Source organism: Symphalangus syndactylus, chromosome 18, assembly GCF_028878055.3.
Source record: "Symphalangus syndactylus isolate Jambi chromosome 18, NHGRI_mSymSyn1-v2.1_pri, whole genome shotgun sequence".
NCBI lineage: Eukaryota > Metazoa > Chordata > Mammalia > Primates > Hylobatidae > Symphalangus > Symphalangus syndactylus.
In genome coordinates, this window is record NC_072440.2 from 48,817,205 (window position 1) to 48,838,608 (window position 21,404).

Consider the following 21,404-nt stretch of genomic DNA (forward strand, 5'->3'; position numbering starts at 1 on the left):
TGAGGGCATCCCAGAAACATTTGGGGAGAGACCCGCCTAGAAGATGTTGGATTTTCTTCCACTGATTAGATAGCGTTTCTGAGCAGAGCGATCAGTGTATTACTGAAAATGCCAAATACATTATTCCTGTTGGTTCCTGAAGCTTGGAGCATGACCAACATGTATCTAGATAAAAACGATTGCATGCTAGTGTATCAAACAACCCATCTAAAGAGTCAGTTATTGTTCTTTCTTGCTGTGGCCATGAGCTAAAATTAAATACAAATATGATACTAATTTTGTCACGTATTAGTTTTCTATTTCTGTGTAAGAAGATCCTACAAACTTAGCAGCTTACAGCAACATCCATTTATTAGCTCATAGTTTTGTAGGACAGAAGTGGTGGAGTTCTCTGCTCAGGGTACTGCAGGGCTGAAGATAAGGCCTTGGTCAGCCAGGCTGTTCTCATCTGATGGCTTCAGCAAAACATACACATCCGTGCTCATTTTTGTGGTTGACAGAATTAAGTTCCTAGCAATTGTAGGACTGAGATCCCTGTTTCTTTGATGGCTGCCACGCAGTGGCTGTTCTGGGCACCTGGATGCAGTCCTTGCCATGTGGCCACCCCCATCGTCAAGCCAGAAATGCTTTGGTTTCATGCTTCAAATCTCTGACGTCTCTAGTCTTTGAACTCTAAATCCAGATTTAAAGAGATCATGTGATTAGGTCAGGCCCACCTGGGTAATCCCCTTATGTTAAGGTAAACTTATTTGGGACCTAGATTATATCTGCAAATCCCCTCACAGTAGTACATAGATTGGTGTTGGAATAACTGGGAAAAGGTGTGTGTGTGTATGTGTATGCCCCAGGGGCCAGGAATCTTGGGGACTGTAGTAGAGTTCTGGCTATGGCATATTGATTACCCTTTCACCTCATTTCACCACAAAATGCAACTCTTTTACCAAAAATCCCATATAATCAAGTTCATAACTAACTCATAGCTAGGACAGAAAAGTGGTCTTGAAAACTAAAATTAGACCAAAACTAATTTTTCCTATAGCTCACTCATTTACTTATTGAATTATATTTATATAAATCACATCTATTCTAATTATATCTAATGAGAAAAGAATACTGGCGTTATTTGCCTCAAAGTATCTTTTCCACATTCGTCTTGTCCTAGAATTGAAAGAAATGTCAGTGACTCAGATTTCTTCAAATGAACATAATATCAGATTGTACCCTTAATTACATGGATCGCTAGGAAAGAAAAAATTTGGAACAGAAAAGGTGCCTGAGAAGTCTAGTTCTAACAGATAATCTTATACTTACTGACCTTATAGATAGCCTTAGAGCTGCCCATTTATTTGAAAATTTTTATAAACCAAAGACTAAAACATGAACTTGCACACCTCTTAAGAAGACTGGAATTTAGTGAACAGCCTAAAGTGAAACTGTCACTCCTCCTTAGAAAACAGCCACCAGCAAATTCCTCACAGGGAATTGCACACCCCTTTCTTTGAACAGTAATACGATTTCTGCTCAAGTAGGCACACAAATATTTTTGGTGTCCCCAAAATCTACTTGGATGAATAAGGTTTATTTTTTTTTTTACATTCCCCCAAAGCCAAATGTGGCCACTGTTGTTCTTCCACTTATCAAATCTTTCATCAAATTTCCATTTCAGTAGTGGAAGAGCAGAAAGAAGAAAGTGGGTAAAATTGGACACATTTCTATGATCAGAATATAAAGAAAACTAAGCACTACAGGACTCTATTGTCCAAGCTGAAACTTAGATGGCATCCAGTTCCTTTGTGGGAGGCCCTGTGGTGTGGCTTAGAGATATTATTTCCTTCAGTGGTATTCTTATCAAGATACTTTGCATTTATGTGACACTTCTATTTTCAAAGGGACTTACAAAAATGTATTCGCATACTCTATAAAAATCTGAGCTATTATTATTTCACTATGTAGATGAGAAAAAATTATCAAAAGTAAGAAATTCACCTCAGGCCATGAAATGAATAAAATATGACTGTTCATACTTCCAACTTTCTGCCCATGCTTAAACTTTTCTCCCAAGCTTTTTTTACTTTATCTTGCAATGTGTCATCCAAAATCCTTCAGAAAATGCTTGCTCTAATAACCAAAAAGAGAAGAAGAAAAGAGGAAGGAAGGGAGTGAGGAAGAAAAGGAAAGAGGGAGAGGTAAACAAAGAAGAAAGGACTACCAAGCCTTATTAGAATTCCATTTTTCCCTTCAACACTTCTCGTGTACTTATTTAGATACACCATTTAAATAATTGCCATTTATAAAATTCCGAGTCTCACTTCCTGAAAGGGTATGCCTGTCATCAGCTACAAAGAGAAAAGAGTAAATAGTCTCAATTTGTATGAAGAATATGTAATTCCTTTTTTGTTCCGGGGGCATCCACAAGTAGAAATATAGATAAATATAGAACTTATTCTATACAGACACAATAAATTCAGAGGCACTCAGGACCTTTGCAGGCCCCAAGAACTCTCACTTTGCAGACACATCCTACATTAAGTATAATTTTTATATAATCAGAAGAGCTTATTTAAGCCATAGTTAATTAGTGATATTCTGTAAACTTATATTAACTACTAATGTCTATTTTGTAATTTCTTTTCATTTGTTCAAGTTTAGCATGATGTAAAATTTTTATTTTCTAACTGCATTTCATTTGTTCATAATTTTTGGAATCTTTGTTTGTTTTAAATGTTTAAGTATTTTTATAGGCTTTTGAAAAGTATATAGGCCCTGACTGATAGCAATCTCATTACTAGAAGCATGACAGCAATGCACAAAGCAGAAAAACCAAGTTATACACTATGAATTTAGCAGCAGTTTACCTATTATAATTTTTGTTTGTTTGTGTTTTTGTTTTTTGAGACAGAGTCTGGATCTGTCACCCAGGCTGGAGTGCAGTGGGGGATCTCAGCTCACTGCAATCTCCTCCTCCCCGGTGCAAGGGGTTCTCCTGCCTCAGCCTCCCAAGTAGCTTGGTCCACAGGCATGCATGAGCACACCGGGCTAATTTTTGTATTTTTCCTAGAGACGGGATTTTACCATGTTGGCCAGGCTGGTCTCAAACTCCTGACTGCAGCTGATCTGCCTGCCTCAGCCTCCCGAAGTGCTGACATTACAGGTGTGAGACATTATGCCCAGCCTGCCTGTTACAATTTAAATACCCTTCTCTTCCTAAATTATGTTTTCTGCTGGCCTGCCACCAATAGAGTTATTCTCTACAGTTATTAATGCCCACAGGCTACTATTGGTAAAGGTGAAAAATATCCTCCACTTCCCCAGCCTTGCATGGGCACAAATAAATAAATAAATGAGTTTTTATTTTTTAGTTATCTATTGCTGCATTCACAAATTCCTCCAAAACTTGGAGATTTCAAACCATAGTAAACACTTCTTACCCGGTTTCTGTGGGTCAGGAATTCAGGAGCAGCTTAATCAGCTCTTTCATGAGGTTACAATTAACACATCCCCCAAGGCTACAGTCTCATCCGAAGGTTGACTGGGGCTGAAGGACATACTGACCTACATGTCTGGTGAGTTGTGCTATTTGTCAAGGAGACCTTAGTTTCCCTCAGTGTTGACCTCTTCACAGAATGCTTGCGTGTCCTCACAACATAGCAGCTGGGCTTCCCTCAGGTCAAATAGTCCAAGAGAGAGCAAGGCAGAAGTGACGATGTCTTTCAGGACTAGCCCCGGAAGTCATGCACAATCATGTCCCCCATATTCGATTCATTAAAAGTTGAGTGACCGAATGTAATAAATAGCCCACATTCAAGGGGAGGGAAATCAGTCTATACCTTTAAAGGGAAGAGCAACAAAGGATTTGCAGACGTGGACATATTTTAATTACTACAGAAAATTATGTAAGAATTCTAAAAGAATTGTCCCTAATGAAGTTGCTGAAAGAGACTCTGAGAATTATCATTTATTCTTATGAGCAAACACAAATCTGCCTTTGAAGGCTAGAAATTCCATTTAGAATAGAACCACTCATTCTTAAGTATGCCCATTTATTTTTAAGAATGGAAAGTCTTCCTTTTAAATAACACTAAGCTCAATTCCTTGGTGACCTTAGAGTTACACTATTTTTTAATAATTTATATTCATTGATCAGCCTAACATTCTGACACCATATTTATGGACTACCGTGATGGATCACATCTGTTCTCAAAGTAAAGTAAACAAATTCTCGGTTTAGATAATTAATGTGAAAGCCCAGGTTTTGATTATATTTTCTTTTATACTGCAGGAATATTTCAATTTTAGAAAGTATATTTGTTTTGTTATTGAAAAATTAAACATAAACTTTGAGTAGATTATGATACAGATCTTAAAAATCTAAAAGTCAATAATATTAGTAGATCCTTAAATATGTAGACCCAAAAATATAGAAATTGTTATTTGTATATATGTGTTTGAATGTTTTCGAATTTTTCCTAAAAGGTAGCAAAGATTTTTTCTTAACCTATGATTGTGACAATATCAAATATATAATGTTTGTATAAGACAGAAGAGAGTGGGTGTGTATGTGGAAAGAGGTTGTTGAGGGGGAGTTCTAACTAACTATGCTTTGGATGTTACCTGAAATTTATTTAACCCTACCAGCCTCTTGTAGTTGAACTTCTACCAAAGCTCATATATATCAGCAAAGCATGCTCAGATGGAAGTAAAATTCTTAGTGTCCACGCAAGTATTTCATACATGCAAAATGTAACCTTTTGCAAACATATTATTGAGTCTGATCTGGGTTGTATAAGAATCATAACTTACTAGCCTTTTGCTTATAAGGGAATGAATTCACCTTCACATATTCTTTGGTCAGTAAGCATTGCCACTTCATTTTCATAGTATTGTAGACCATGCCTGCCTATAAAAGCTCTCTAGCCCCTATGATGTTGTTTATGTATACATAATTTAAAGTCAGTTATTTCCCTACCAATCTTAACATTGAAACCTTTTAATCTTGGGGATTGAAAATTAGAGTGGTAGATACAGAAGATTTCTATGTTTCTTTTTTTTCTCATTTTTCTTCATCTTATAATCTATAGCTAGTAAAGGAGTAAGAGGATACACGATTGAGGTTTATATGCATGAACTGCACATATGTTTTTCCTCAAAAATTCTTTGTCAAATCACCTGTTATCTCTATATACATTGTTGTGCCAGGTTCCCGCAAGGACTCATTGAGAGCAAGTGCCAAATAATCTTTTGAAATGTTAATAATTAAGAGATTATATATTTATACACACATACATGATTACATATATTATATACAAGGAGATAAGGCAGGAAAGATCCCACAGACTCTTTAATATTATTTTTCATTCAAATCTGTCATTACCTGCTTCTTTACTGATGCGACACATTAAACTAATTTTATTCTGACTCAAGCAATTTAAATCAATGAACACTACCTCATGAAGTGCTGGGAAAGAAAGAGATAATAAAATGTGATTATTAAGCCAGTGGATCCTGCCACTATCTTTGACAGCAATAATTAACCCTTATCTTATATGAGCGGGCGCTCATCTGAACTCCATACATAAGCAAAGCTATAAATAATACTGTTTAATACACATGAAAACTGAGGTACAAAGGTCAGTGAGGTGTCTAAAGGTGATTAGGGAAGTTAAAAATAGGGCCTTCTTTTTTCGACACTTGCTTTTGAAGCTAGGGATCTAGACTTAGGCTTCTTCTTAGAACCACAAATCACATGTGGTAAATAACTTCGGACACCAAATACTAAATTTCCACCAACAAAACATAAGGAGGAACTGATTCAGAGAATGAAGCCATATGACTGCATATCGAGCCACATCCAATGCCAAGATTTTAAGTGAAAATTGGTGAGACACATAATAGATCTGCATGGACCCATAATATATATTTGGGGTAACAAAGAGTGGCACACTTGCCATAAGAAAGACACTCACCTTTTTCAAGAGAACCCCTTTCCGCAGTATACAGTCATGTCTGCTGAGGGAGATTAGGTCACTGGCAATGGTTTGGGCAGTCTGTCACCAATAAAAAATACTGTGCTCTGGAGTAGTTTAAGAGTAATAAACAGGATTAAAGGTAAAGTCTCAAAAGAAGGTAACTAAATACTTTTGAGCTTTTAATTGGGATTTTTTTTTCTTTTTTCTTTCTTTTTTTTTTTTCTTGCATCTACAAAGATTGAAATATTACAGACTGGGCCAAGTCCACCACTTGGTTTAAATTCTATTGGTGATCAGGGTAGAGGTTATATCAAGCCAAGTGCTTGCTGAGTTCAAGTAAACAAAAACAACCAGAACGCTTCCATTTCCAACCATTGTTGCCTTTGTGGTGGAATAACCTTAAACCATCTCATAGCTGTGGTTATATCTCCCCTAGCAAATTTTGGGCACAATTCAAACGAGGATGCAAGTAATTCTCTGAGAAAGACAATTCTTTCTTTTCCTAGGACAGCAAGCTCCTGGGAGGGTAGGGAGCTTGTCTGTCTTGTTGACTGACCTCTTTCCAAAGACTAAATTCAGCATAGAGTGATACTTTATAAGGGTTTGCTAAGGTTCCACCAAAATAACTTCTCACCAAATTCAAAGAAGGAAATAATGGGTTTCAGACTAAAGATTGGCTACACAAAAAGCAAAGTCAGTGGTTACTGACTTCAAGTTATTTAGGAAAACTTAAAAAAGATCCATTTCTTTAAAAACTTCATCTTCTATGACCAGCTATAAGGACTAAAATTGTATCATTATAAGCTCATAGTTATGGAAATTATAGTATATTTGGAAGAAATAAGACAGTGTGCTTAATAACCATTTGTATTTCCTTGTAAGTTGTCTTTCACATGCTTTTCTATCTCAATTCAAGAGAGAAACGGACAAAAAGGGCTCACTTCTATTTAAAACCCAGCTCTTCCAAGAGGAAAGTTTCTCCTACCACTATTCTATTCCATTCAAACACTATTCCACTGAATTATAACTGCGTTTTTATGTATCAGTCTGCCTTACCAGGCAGTAGTGCCTTGACAGCAGAGGCCATCTTGTTCATTGCAGTATTGCTAAGATTAAAAATTATGCCTGGTATATTTTTTATGATAATTAACTACTTAATAAATAAATGTTGAATACCTATTCTGGACAAAAAGTGATACCCGTAGCAAGTGAAGGGAGAAGGAAAGAAAAAGAGAGAAAATATTACAAAACTTACGGCAACATATTGGCCCACCTAGAAAAGGTGACACTGCAGTGAGGGCTCCTAGAATTCAGTAGCGTAGTATCTGATGGTCAAACCTTGGACAGTTCTTAGGCTGATTTTTAAAGAAACATCTGAATGAGCCTCTCTCCAAATGCAGATTAAGCTTTATCTGATGAGAAACAAATGTCACAGGCAACAGAAGCAGAGAGGAAGGGATTTTCGTGTGTAGATTTGGTCCCAGCCCTTGTCTGGTAGCATGCACTTTGTAGTATGGGTACAGAGATGAAAAAGACATTGTCACTGTTTCTGATGAATTTAGTAAACTGTGTCAGCATAATAGTGCACCTTTGAAGAATGCTTCTAGACAAGGGGAGAGGAAGGGTAAAGTGAAGCTCACTAATTCTCTGCAAACTTCTATTTTTTGGTAAGACATGCCCTAGTTAGGATTGCGAGGCTGAAAATGCTTCCAGCTAGTGCCTTTTTAGTTCTCCTTTGAGGATTTACTCTTCTAAAACCTGTCCTACCTTTTTAATTTGGGTTCTTCTAAGTGCCAGTGCTCTTCCAACTCATAGTTCAATTTGAGACATTTTAGCAACCCCAGGCAGTACCACTCAAATCTGCCTGCTGTACTTGTTCCATAGGTTTTTGTACTCTTCTGATGGCAATGGATGCTAATTACTAGTTGTCTTCGTTTCTAGGGCTGCCATAATGAAGTGTAGCAGATTGGATGGCTTAAGCAATATTAACGTATTCTCTCACATTTCCAGAGGCTAGAAGTCTAAAATCAAGATGTCCAATAGTTGCTGACAGTCTTGGTGTTTCTTGTCTTACAGTTGCATCACTCCAGTCTCTGCCTTCTCTTTACATGGCCTTCTCCTCTGTGTGCCAGTGTCTTTGTGTCTAAATTTTCCTCTACTTATAAGGACATCAATCACATTGGATTTAAGGCCCACCCTACTCCAGCATGACCTCATCTTAAAGTGCGTCTGCAAAGACCCTATTTCCAAATAAGTTTACATTCACAGGTTCTAGGTGGGCTTGAATTTTGGGAGGCAAACCAAGTACTCTACACTAGCTAAACAAACGTAAAAACTAATCTATGCTTGTTGCCATTCACAATTTACAGGATTTCCTGCTATATTCTACAGTCCTTTATCACCAAAGGAGGGGGAAAAAATGTGCATTTCAGGCAGTTGCCAACTTTAGAGCAGCGGTCCCCAAACTTTTCGATACCAGGGACTAGTTTCATGGAAGACTATTTTTCTACAGACCAGGGAGAGGGCATGGTTTGAGGTGACTCAGATGCATTACATTTATTGTGCACTTTATTTCTATTATTATTGCATTGTAATATATAATGAAATAATTATACAACTCACCATAATGTAGAATCAGTGGGAGCCCTGAGCTTGTTTTCCTGCAACTATATTGTCCCAGATGGGGGTGATGGGAGATAGTGACAGATCATCAGGCATTAGATTCTCATAGGGAGTGTGCAACCTAGATCCCTCACATGTGTAGTTCACAATAGGGTTTGCACTTCTATGAGAATCTAATGTTTCCACTGATCTAACAGGTGGCGGAGCTCAGGCGGTAACGCTTGCTCACCCGCTGCTCACCTCCTGCTGTGCAGCCCAGTTCCTAACAGGCCATAGCCAGGGGTTGGGGACCCCTGCTCAACTGCAAGTAAATGTTGGAGAATATACCTTTTAATATCTGTCTAATTATGCCACCAGAGATTTATGGAGGATTAAAACTGAGTTAAGGTTTTATCATTCAAAATAATATGTCTTCTTGTCCACAAAAAACCGACACAAATGTTCATGCAGGTTTGTGCTGTGGGGAAGCCCCGTGGTTTGTATCGTGAATATGGCAGACCACAGAGCCCAGGCTTCACCAGTTGCGTAGGGTCATTGACTCTCTGTGCTTCAGTGTCCTCATCTGTCAAATAGGGATAATAGAAAGAATCTCCTTTCATTGGTATAGGACTGACTGAGCTGATATATATAAAATGCTTAGAAAAATGTCTGGTAAACAAGCAGTACTCTCTGAAAGTCAGCAAAGATTATCAGACAGTTTCAGGAGAAAAATTTATGTTGAGATTACCACCACAACCATTAATACCTATGTGATACTTCTAAGTTATTTTATATCGAACTTTTTAAAATAAAAGATAATTTTGTTGCCAGTTTGAAGAAAGGAAGGATTTGCTCCTCTTATATTCAACTGCTGATTCCAGAAGTGCTATTTTAGATTGAGATGCTTAAACTTTTTTTGTTTCTATGGAGATTATCTACTGAATAGTTTACTTACTGCCCTGAGCTGTCAACGCATACTGTTTAATTTATAAAGCTGATCTAAACCTCTATGGGGGAAAAAGCCACCAATATTTCTCCAAACTTACTTGGATTTATTTTCAGTGTCAGACAAGACATAACATTTATTATGATTCACCTTAGCATGATGACATTTCATTTTTCTTGTTGAAGAAGATGTTCCAGAAAAAAGAAAAAAAAAAGTTCAAAATCTCTTTAGTCTTCTGGATGTCTCATAATAAATGAGGGGTTCTGCTTTTCTTCAGTGCTTCAATAGCAAGAAGTGTTTATATTTCAGGCCAAGCCCCCACCGAATATTTACAAAATTTGTTGTGAGGTGTTGAAATATAAATCTAAAGTTTGAAACCTACATCAAATATAAGAGAAAAGTCCATTTTTTTAAGAGTGTGAAACAAAAAGTCAGAAGTAAAAATGTAAATATTTTTAAGGCTTATTTAAATCCTTAAGTGTCTTCCTCATAAATAACACATAAAACTTGTTTTATCAAATGTTCTTTGGTTGTGTCATTCAGAATATTGAGTTATCTTAATGTATTATAAAAGATACAAAGTTTAGATTATTAAAACTTTAGAGATATTAGAAGACATATAGATAATATGCATGAAATTAATCTGTATGAACAAAGTTTTACAGTTTTGAAATTGAATCAGATCTTATATTTTAGGCTTTTATAGATGCACTCATAACTGAAAAAGTCTTTTATGAAGAGCAGAGGGAAAAAGCTTATTCTTTACTCTAATACCTAAATGAAGACTGGAGCTTGACTTAGTAGAACTAGTCACTGGATATTCAAATACAATGATGTTGCATCAAAATGTCAATGTTAAATTTGTTCTATAATGATGGTGTATTATATGCATCTCCTATGTTTCTCCCACCTTGAGATTGCATTTCTAAAAATCCATACCCTCCTACACACACAGAGAACAATCTAAATAACTTAGAATATTATTTACTAAGCATTTTGAGTTCTTAAATGTTGTGGCTCCTGGGAATATGCCAGGATTTCCACTTCTTCTGAACCCAGGAAAATTAGTAGCTTTGTAACAAATGCTTGTTGACAAAATAAACTGAGTAGCAGTACAGATTCCCTTAATTGACAAATAAATAATGAATGGGTAAGAATGAGTTGACATAAATGGAAACCTCATAAAAACTGTACATTCTACATCATGTTTTACATTTATTGAAAGGAAAAAGAGACAGAGAGGGAAAGGATGTGAAAAGCAAAACAAAACAACAACAAAAAAGGTGAACCAGTTCTGGAGAGGCTATTTAAAGCATGTTTGTACTGAGTCAATTAAGTGATGTTTTTTCCTTTCAAATTTGTTTGTTTCTGTAGAACAAAACAACAGATTTAAAAAAAAAAAGATAGTTTATTATACCACTGTCATTCCAAACTGGCCTGATAAGATGTCCTACCAAAAAATCTACATTAAAATGGTAAATTCTATGATTACATACAGACATGGCCTTCGTATCTTAGAACACTCTCCTGGAAGTCATTGAAAGTATGTTAATAAATTGTCATGCTATTTTAGGAACAATTTATACATAATTCATTTCCCAAACAATAGAGCATGAGAAATTACACTTATGCTTTACCTTCCTTTGGAAGTAGTGAGGTTCCTATCATAGGGACACATGCTTGTTTTCTAATTAAACATATTTATCTCTGAAATACATTTATCACTTTCTTTATGCTGTTTGTTCCTGAATCAACCCAATCTAACTTGCCTTTTAAGGGTCAAATTATATCAAAAGCTGAAAGTGAAACTTAAGCAATAGTTAGGTATTTTGAAATCACATCAGGAGGAACTCAGCTTTGAAGTCAGTAGAGAGAACTTGATTAGGAGCCAGAAGTAGGTTCTCGTTCCTGCTGTGTTTCCAGCCAACTAGGTGTGACCACGAATAACAGACTTTCCTATTTTGGTCTCAGTTTCCTCATCTCCAAAATAACATTTACCAATGGAACGTGCCGTTGTGCCTTGGCCAAATAAGAATATCACTGGTAGTGAGAAAGAATTGTCACTTGGGGAGACTAAGAAAGTATGCATGTGACAAAGAAAACAGATATGCAACAGAATGCAGAGAAAGATGAATCAAAATGTGCCTGTTTTGTAAAACGAGAGCAGTACTTCAATCATCTTTCATTTGCAACTGACTCACTTACTTTTCTTATTCAGATCCATATTTCTAGAAACGAAAATTACCTCAGAATAAGAAAACCAGGACTTTTCTTCCCTGTTCTCAGCAGTTATTTTTCTGCAATGCTGCAATGATAGGGACATGATTCTATTTGCTAAATAGTGAATCACAAGCTCAAACACAGCAAGGACCTCACCCCAGCATACTTCAACCTGCTGACAGCTATGAAGCATAGCAACAATGGGATTTCTTTACAAAGTAGTCTGTCATTTGTCTAATAACTACATTTTAAGTGAGAGATTTCTCATCCCCAAGTTCTAAGAAATCAAATATTTAAACAAGAAATGGAACATATGGAACTGAGCCTGCCAAACTGGGCTTATCATCAAGATTACTATCTCAGTTTGGGAACACTTCAGCTAGCATGATCTGGAAAATTTTGAACTTATTCGCGGATTTATATTTTTAGTTTGAAAGTGCATGACCAATCATATAAGCCAAACTAGGAAACTTATGTGTAAGTGTCCCTTAAGTAAATATATTCAAGTTTTCCGTCTCTAAACTACTTGTGGACCAAACTATGCTAACAAATTGAAAATTTTTCTTATCAGTCAAGATCCCCCACTAGTTTCAGAGCAATAGGTCAACAATCTGCCTTCCAACGAAGAGCGGAAATAGTGGAAATTGTAATCACACTATACATTTTTTAAAATTATTGTTTGAATTAGCATACAAACTTTGATTAGATCAACAAAATGCAGACTGAAGAACTCCAGGATATTCTCAAGCATTTTGTTTTTTTAAGTTTTCCACATTTCTTCTCACTGAAACTTTATGTAGACTATTATTCTAACTTGTATTGTTTGCTAATAATGGGTCAACTCAGAGAGGCTCCCATTTGAATTAATGCAAATTCCAACTTAGTGATGCCAATTTCTGTAATGGGTTTTACTATTCTCTTCTTTGCAAAATTTCTGGAACTCGATTTGGATTGTCAATATAAAAGGTTTGGAGTAATTCTATTGAGAGTTCTGAAGGTACTAAAGAGGGCTTTCATGTCATGGCCCTTTGGGATGTAGGGTTCTTATGAAGGGTCAGATTCTACCTGCCTAGTCAGTTGGATAGTTAGGAATGTAGGAGCTGAAGGATAAACCCAAAGAGACATAGCGTTGACTCCAGGCTAGCTCTTGATGTAGCTAAGGTTTACGCATCACTTCTATTGTTCATAAATCTACTTTTAGGATGCCTGGGTGCTACTCTTGTATTTGGGAGGCAGAGGCTTCACAGATCGTGGCTCCTTCATTAATCTCCTCATATGAAAATAATCACAAAACTTTTCTGTCATCCTGCTCACCCCTTAAAATTTACCTGTTCCATTGCCTCTGTGCTCAGGGTTCTCTCTGTTAAAGTTCATCTGGTAAACTAAACTAATAGGTTCCTATAAAACAATACATCATTAGTACCACTGGACAATTCACTGAGAAAAAGTGGAGCTGATTTCAGGCATTGCAGCAGCCTTAAGAGACATGGGGTTATAGCCAAGGGCAGGGACCAAGATATGTCCCAAGTTTTATCTCATCCACTGACATAAAACCAGAAAACTTCCAAATGGTATAGGTGATGACAACTCTGCCCCACGGCACTTGTGTCTTCTTGTACCTGTGGGTGGGTCAGGCTGTGTTTATGTGTGCAGACATGCCTGACAGTGCTGTGTGTGCATGTGTGTGTGTGTCTGTGTGTGTGTGTACATGCCCGTGTGTGAGTATGTTGACCAATAACCAGTTTGATTTAGAATTTTTAATCAATTATTTTATGTTGTGTAAACATAATTTCATTTGACCTTCCCACTACTATCTAGTCTGCAGAAGCGGAAATATAAGGTTGAAAAATTCCTGTGCTTTTTTTAGGCATAGTGCTAGCCAAATTGAGGGAATCCAGAAAGAAAAGTGATGAAGAGGTTATTTTTTTCTCCCACTTATTGCCCAAAAGAAACCTTCAGTGTTGCCCTAAGTCTAAAGGGGAGAACTATTTTATTAAAAAGCTCAATGCAGAAAAAGAGAGATGATTTCACAAAAGTTCTAAATTTTCAAATCAGATCATGAATCACGTTTCAACATTTATGAATACAAATATCTATTGGGCATATACCAGAGCAGTTGGTTGGGAAACCACAATGAAAAATGTTAAAGCCAGAGGTTCCCAAACCCTGTTTGTTTATACCACCCTTAGTGTCTTAGTAATTGTTTAAATCATGCCCTGGGGCTAAAAGAAATACCTAACAGTTCCATTTATTAAGTAATTAGGTACAACTTAATAAGTATTTGTGTCTTAAAAGCTTCGTAGCCACTTAAAAAGGTAATACATATGATTGAAAGAAAAATATTCATTCTTAAATAACCACAAATATTTACTAGTAGGATGTGTACACATCTTTTCGAATCTTGGAAGTTGACATTGTTGTCCTTATTTCTTGTTTCAAATTGACTTTCACATGATACTTTTTTAAATCACAGCAACCTCTTAAATATCAGCTTCACAAAAATATGGTATCATCCAAAGGAATGTAGCATGATCTAATGTTGAAACTGTGAGTTGATTGTTTCACTGGTAGTTCCTGCAGTGTCTGACAGATGGTGAATATCACTGTGTTTCTCTCGTATTGCTTAAATATCCCATGGTACCATGTGAATTTGCTGTGGCACCTGGGGCATTTGAGAACCATGTGGGTAAGCAGTCCAGAGAAGCACAGCTTAAAATTGTTGCAAATATTGAAAGCAGTTTCAGGTCTGCTCCAGTTTCAGAAATGAGAGAAGCAAGATTCAGGCAAACGATTTGGGGAAAGGAGTCTTCCTATTTTCTTTGTGGCAAGAGATGACAGCAGAAATATTTGTCACCAGTGCCTGTTGATGCTTGGGTTGGAAATCACAATGTTGCATCCTATTGACAGGTGATACTCAGACAAAACAGGAATATTTTGAGCTCAGAAAATGAGCTACTTACACACTCTACCCTCCCACATATCCTTAACCTTCCTTACAGCAAGTAAAGACAAGATATGTCCATACACAAATAGAAACACTTAAGAACAAAGGCAAGAACATGGCCAAAAAATAACAAACATTTTAGCACAGCCAAAACCTTAAAAGCAAGGTTCCCAATTCTAAAGTCAGGAGTATTATCATCTGTAGAAACGAAGTCTCTAGAGCAGATGGGGACTTCAAAATCTATATGTAATTGACATCCTACAAGAGATCAGAGAGGCTATCACATCCCTAAACCAAGAATAGGCTATTATGAAAAAGAACAGAATTGGCAAAACCTGATTGGCAAATACAGAATCAGATAGAGAAAAAAGTAGTGAACTACAAATTCGAACTGGATAGTTTTCCTAATAATGTTCTTTATGAACGTGAGTGATGATACTGTAAAATGGAATAATAGATGTAACATGCCCCAAACAAGGAATGCCCAGGGAAGGCGGTTAAAGTAATTTTCTTTTTTTCCCTTGGATGTATAAATTACAGGGTCTAACTTCAGCCTCTCACATGCACACGCACGCACACATACACACACAGAGCCATATGTGTGTCCCCAAAATTTCTTATGTAAAAATTCTAACCTCTCATGTGATGGTATTAGGAGGCAGGGCCTTTAGGAGGTAATTAGGTCATGAGAATAGAGCTCTCTGAATGAGATTACTTCCTTTATAGAAGCCCACAAGAAAGCTTACTTTCTCTTGCTGCTCTTCATCCTGTGAGGATACAAGGAAAAGATGGCCCTCCGCAAACCAGAAAGTGGGCCTCACCAGAAACCAGATCTGCCCACACCTTTATCTTGGACTTCCCAGCACCCAGCATCGTGAGAAATAAATTTCTATGTTTAAGCCACCCGGTCTATCATATTTTTGTTATAGCAGCCTGAACTGGCTAACACACCCACACACACATCACAAAACCTTTATAGTAAAAAGAGGTATTATCCTCATTTAACAAATGAATAAATAATAAAAAGAAACAACTTAGGGGGGCTTATTAGAGTCATACAGTAAATTATGATGATAGACCCTACCCCAAATACTCAGATTTTTGGTTTATGGCTCTTTTAAAATCATTTTACGTACATTCATTAATCTGTAAAAATTATACTCAAGGTGGAAAAAGCAATAATGATAAAACTAAGAACTTCTTTGCTCTGAAATTCATTGAAGACATGGGAAGGGGTTAAAGTTATCACAGTTACAGCAGTGCAGGGTACTCAAGACCTATTTAACAGGTAGGTCATAAACAAATCATCTGGATAATTTGTCCAGATATAATTTGTCCAAATAATTGTCATTCAAATATTGTTCGTAACACTTAAATGTGAAATCGAGATATTTTAAATAATGATGTATAACTTCTTATACAAACCCTCACTGGATTGTAGTTCTGATGGGTTGCAAAAACAAATCTATCTAAAAACAATTATCTAGCGATAACTAGGATATTTCACTTCAATTCATAGCAATTAGAGGAAATGTATTTAAATGCAAAGGATCAGTTTTTTTTAAAGGAAGCGTCAGATAATAGAGAAGAGCCAGTATGCAATATATAAGAAGAAATTATTACTTACTAACAGGAAAGCATTTTTAAGAGGACTGAAAAACCCTGTGAAGTAGAGGAAATTAGGAGATATAATTCAGGTATACTTTTAAAGGGAATTTTGTAAGAGCATTTAAAGAGAAAATAGCTTAGTTACCACAGATGAATAAAGAATTGGCTTAGGTTCTAGAAACCCGCTATATCTAAATTCATTTACAGTTGAAAATTCAATGGTTCTACAATTCTTTGATCTTCAGGGCTGTTTTCTAACTCCATGATTCAAAGAAATGGAAGAGGTGAGTAAAAATATCTGTGAGCAGAGAAATGCAAAAAAATGAGGTCACCAAAAGATCAATGATGAATTATACCTTATGTTAACTTTGTTTAAAATAATTTGTAAAAAGAGTTACACAGCAAAAGCAACAATCTCCACATTTATGTTAAATCCTTGAACATAAACAACTTTAATGACATATTTTTAGAGAAAAATAATTCTAAATATGTGATTAAGAGGGAAGAATTTCAAGCAGTTAGCCACAGGCAAAGGAAACAGGTGTCAATATAGTCCATCCCTTAAAACTTTCAGCCAGGGGACATCTGTGCTAAAACTTGGAACAGTTAATACATTTTTACATACTAAGTGCCAGTCGTTGGCTAAATCCTTTACATGGGTTATCTAATTTAATCCTGCAACAGTCCTGAAGGTAGGTATTAAATTTTTACAAAATTCAGGTACATTCATCTTTGAAGTAGGGCATGTAATGTTGTCTGCCACACAAGAAAAAAACTAACATAAAAGTGATAAGCAAACTTTTATAATTGGGAGGTGAAGAGTTTTCTGTGGGGACAGCAGATAAATAAATTTGGTAGTACTTTTTTCTGAGGAAAGAAAAGGGTTAACCGAATTACAAACAAAGATAATAAAATAATAAAACATCTATACTCGCTAAAAGGCAGAATTCAGCACCTAGAGAACAGCCAATTAAATTACATTAAATGTTAAAGAACCTGATAGTTTACAGTGATAGGTATCAAACAATAAAACCAAGATTTGGTAAAGACCAAAGCTATAATTAATTTCAACAATAGTTTAGATAAGTTAATTTTTAATAAAAGCTGGGGACGTTTGTGAGATTTTGATTTGTTCATTTAGAAAACAGCAGGGCACGATGGCTGACTCCTGAAATCCCAGCACTCTGGGAGACCGAGGTGGGCGGATTGCCTGAGCTCAGAAGTTCGAGAACAGCCTGGCCAACAAGGTGAAACCCTGTCTCTAAATCAAACTAAACTAAACCAAAAATACAAAATTAGCTGGATGTGGTGTAATCCAGCTCTCAGGAGGGTGAGGCAGGAGAATCACTTGAAAGCGGAAGGTGGAGTTTGCAGTGAGCCGAGATCCCACCACTGCACTCCAGCCCAGGCAAAAGAGCTGAACTCTGTCTAAAAAATAATAATAATTCTCAAATACTTCTAAGTTTAAGGATTGAAAATACAGTGGCAAAGTTGCTGTCTGTTGAAGTATGGGCAGATGGCCAATAAGGTGGTATTTCTACTAGGAAGATGTAATTGGCCATTCCTGAAACGTTGGTTGGGTATCTTTCTGGGAAAGCTCCTCATAGTCTGCCATGCCTAATTCTAGATCTCACAGGCTTGGAAACCTGACTTTTATTTTATTTATTTATTTTTGAGATGGAGTTTCACTCTTGTCACCCAGGCTGGAGTACAATGGTGGGATCTCAGCTCAATGCAACCTCTGCCTCAATGCAACCTCTGCCTCCCGGGTTCAAATGATTCCCCTGCCTCAGCCTCCCAAGTAGCTGGGATTGCAGGTGCCTGCCACCACGCCTGGCTAATTTTTTTGTATTTTTAGTAGAGATGGGGTTTCATCATGTTGGGCAGGCTGGTCTTGAACCCCTGACGTCAGGTGATCCACCAGCCTCAGCCTCCCAAAGTGTTGTTGGGATTACAGGCGTGAGCCACACACCTAGCCGGAAACCTGACTTCTTAGCAAACTGTCTCTCAGAGCAAAATCACTTTAACCACAGTGATTAAGACCTGAATCCATTGATTAAAATGTTTTGTGTGTTTATAGTGTACATATGTATGTATATATGTGTATATATATATATATATATATACAAAAAAAACTCAGACCTAAATTCATTCCCATTAATTAGCAGATATAAACAGCATTTTCAATTACAATCTGAAAGTTTCTTGGTGAACATGGAATCTGAATAAAGAAAGTTGAGGTGGAATTTCCTTGGTCCACATCTCTTCTGCCTAGCTGGTGGTTGAATGAAAATACACCATCAACTGTGTCTATTACTCTTTTTGCCAATCCTTCAATCAGGTTATAATCTAATCCTCTATCAGCTCAGAAGACCAGGTGCCTCTTTTTTCTTTCCTCAAATCCATTAGATATTGAATTAGAGCTTAAGATTTGGAGGGCAAATATGTGTTGCTTATTTCAAATTCTGTTTATTGACTCACTCTGCCCACATCATAGCAAAGACAATATAGAAGACCAGCAGGGTTTTCTATTAATTGTCCTTTCATTCACAGGAAAAGGACTATCCTGGGCCAGCATTGTTCTGTCAGGGAACTTACTATAATCTTAAATAAGATCAAATTACGTTCAATAATGAAGACAAGAGTAGGAAGAAGCCACCCTGAATCCAGTGGAACTGCCGTGCTCTGAAGTAAGGTTAAGGTCACAGGGCTTTTCTGTTGTTTACCCATGAATGCTCTCCTAAGAATCTTAGCATCACCACCTCACCTTAATGTGTCCTCAGAGACAGCTGAAAGCTTGGTGTAATGACACACATCTAAGGATACCTTTATAAATGATAAGGCAAATTGGTCCAAACAAAAATTAAGTCTGACCTCAAAATATATCTTTTAACTAGTTATTTTTATAAAATTCAAATGCCATAGAATGTGCTATCTGCTTATATAGACAAAGCTCTTGATGCATTTTGAGATACCAGTTGTTTGGTGGGTGCATTGTAATGAAGATTCCTTTAAGATTATCTGCAGAAGCGGACAAGTGATCATTGAATTTAGTTTGCCATCCTATGGCCTAGGCTCCTGTTGTCATGAAAACCTGAAATTGATTGCCAAACACTTGCACAGTAATTTTGAGATTCTTATAATTTAAAGCTCAATCATTTCTTGACTGAAGGATACTTACTGAGGAAGCTTCCATCATCAACCTCCGTTTAAAAAATTTCTTACTGTGTGGATTTTAATCAGGGCAATAAAAGGATCATCCACAAGCTCCACATCACTCAGCCATATTAAATTATGATGTAATCTAGTAAATAAATCAATAAGTGAGACCCAGTAAGGAACCTGAGACTTTCCAAGACTCGAATGCAGGTAGGCACCATATGGCCAGAACTGAAGTGACTACGTATTATCTTCAACCAGGGATATTGGATTTACGCAGTTTCTTTGGGCTGGGCAAAAATGATCTTGTAATGCATTGAGTTATAGGCTAGCAGACATTAGGCACCACACTATCCCTTCAAGGTATGGTCTTTTTAACAAGTCCTAGGAAGGGCTGTTTGAATTAATTCAGAGCCTGCAGAAGGGCTCACAACAACCTCCTTGTTTTGTCCTAACGTGAGCTGACCCTTCTTGCATCAGGTGGCTCCTCTGCCTGTCCTGCCCTTTGGGTACTGGGCAATTAATCCACGAACGCAAAATCCTGAACCCTGGGCTAAGAAAATACGAACTGATTTGGTAAACAAATGATATGTAAAATCTATAAGCACAGAGTGGCAAGTGACAAAGGAAATTGCAAATGCCCCTAAATGCTCTTTCCCATCGATTGGCAGAGAGAATCTAACACATACATAGAAGAGATGGAGCATAAAATTGGGCGGACTGACTCAGAGATTTGTTTTGATTTTTAAGTCATTTATTAAAACTAAAAATGAGTGCGCGTACGCGTGGAGAGGGGGAACAAGGCTTCTCTAACCAGCAAAGGGGCTGTCGGCAGGCGACGTACAAATGAAAGCGCGCTTTCTAAATTTCCAAAGCACTAAATGGAGAGCAATGCACAATTATTGTGGGATTCGCCCAGAAGAGCAGCCTCAGGAGTTGACGGGATCCTGTCCCTCCCAGAGGAAAGCTCACGATTGGATTGGAGCTTCTAGCGACTGCCTGAGGTGAGATTCAGGTGGGGACCGGCCCCGCCAAGTCCGAAGCAGTCATCCACAAGGAAACATGCGCGTGCCCCGCTGCTCCTGCGGGGAGGCCGCCCGGGGACAGGCGCCCTGCAGGGCATCTAGGGGGCCCCAATGGCTCAGATGGGCCCGCGGCGCAACAGGCTGCGCAATAAATTAAAACAATAGTGAGAATCAGCAAATGGTCTGGAGGGCGGGCGGAACCGAAGCTCGCTCTTCGGAGCTGGAGTGCCGCGGGGAGGGGGTGTCAGCGCCCCCGGGATGAGACCTGCCCTTCCCCCTTCCGCGCCCCCGCGCCCCCCAGACCAGACGTCTCTTCCGTAGTCGCGTCCTCCGGGCCAGGGGGAAACAGAGGCAGAGACTCGGGAAGGAGAAACGGAGAACCCAGGGCAACGCGGTCGGTGCTGCAGCGCCATCCCTTTTGCACTAAGACCCCCCGGGCCCCGGGGCGGGAAGCCCTTCGCACACTCCAGCCCGGGGGAGTCCCGGCTGGGTCCCGCAGCGCCCGTGGCTCTGTGGCCGGGAGGCTCCTTGCTCTCGCCCGCGTGGTCCTGAGATCTGTCGCTCGCTCCCGCAGGCCCCGGGATTGGCTGCACCACGCAGCTGTCCTCCAGTTCCGGAGCTGCAGCGTTCAATCCGATTCCCTCTGATGCTTTCACTGATATTAAAATGTCCCTTTTCGAACTGGTCTTTTATTTATTTTTTTTTAACGCAGTCATTTTTGGGAGGCAACAACTCGGACATCCTGTATCCGTAATCAGATAATCTCACTCCTGCTTTTGTATTCCTGCAGCTTTAAACTCTGCAAATATTTGTGTCCTTCACAAAAAAAGGCGTTCCTCAGTCTACTTCCAACCTCGCCGGGCAACTGATCTTTCCCAAGTTCACAGGCTGACTCCGGGTCTCTTGGTCTCTTGTGATCTTGCAGCAATTCAGCA

The 21,404-nt window shown here is 38.0% G+C and overlaps 1 long non-coding RNA gene across 1 annotated transcript; it reads left to right on the forward strand.

Annotated features, from left to right (window-relative positions):
* The first annotated feature begins 20,184 nt into the window (after positions 1-20,184).
* Positions 20,185-21,150, forward strand: LOC129468162 (uncharacterized). Its single transcript, XR_008652550.2, has 2 exons — positions 20,185-20,448; positions 20,791-21,150. It is a non-coding gene; the product is annotated as an uncharacterized lncRNA (long non-coding RNA).
* Positions 21,151-21,404: the final 254 nt, after the last annotated feature.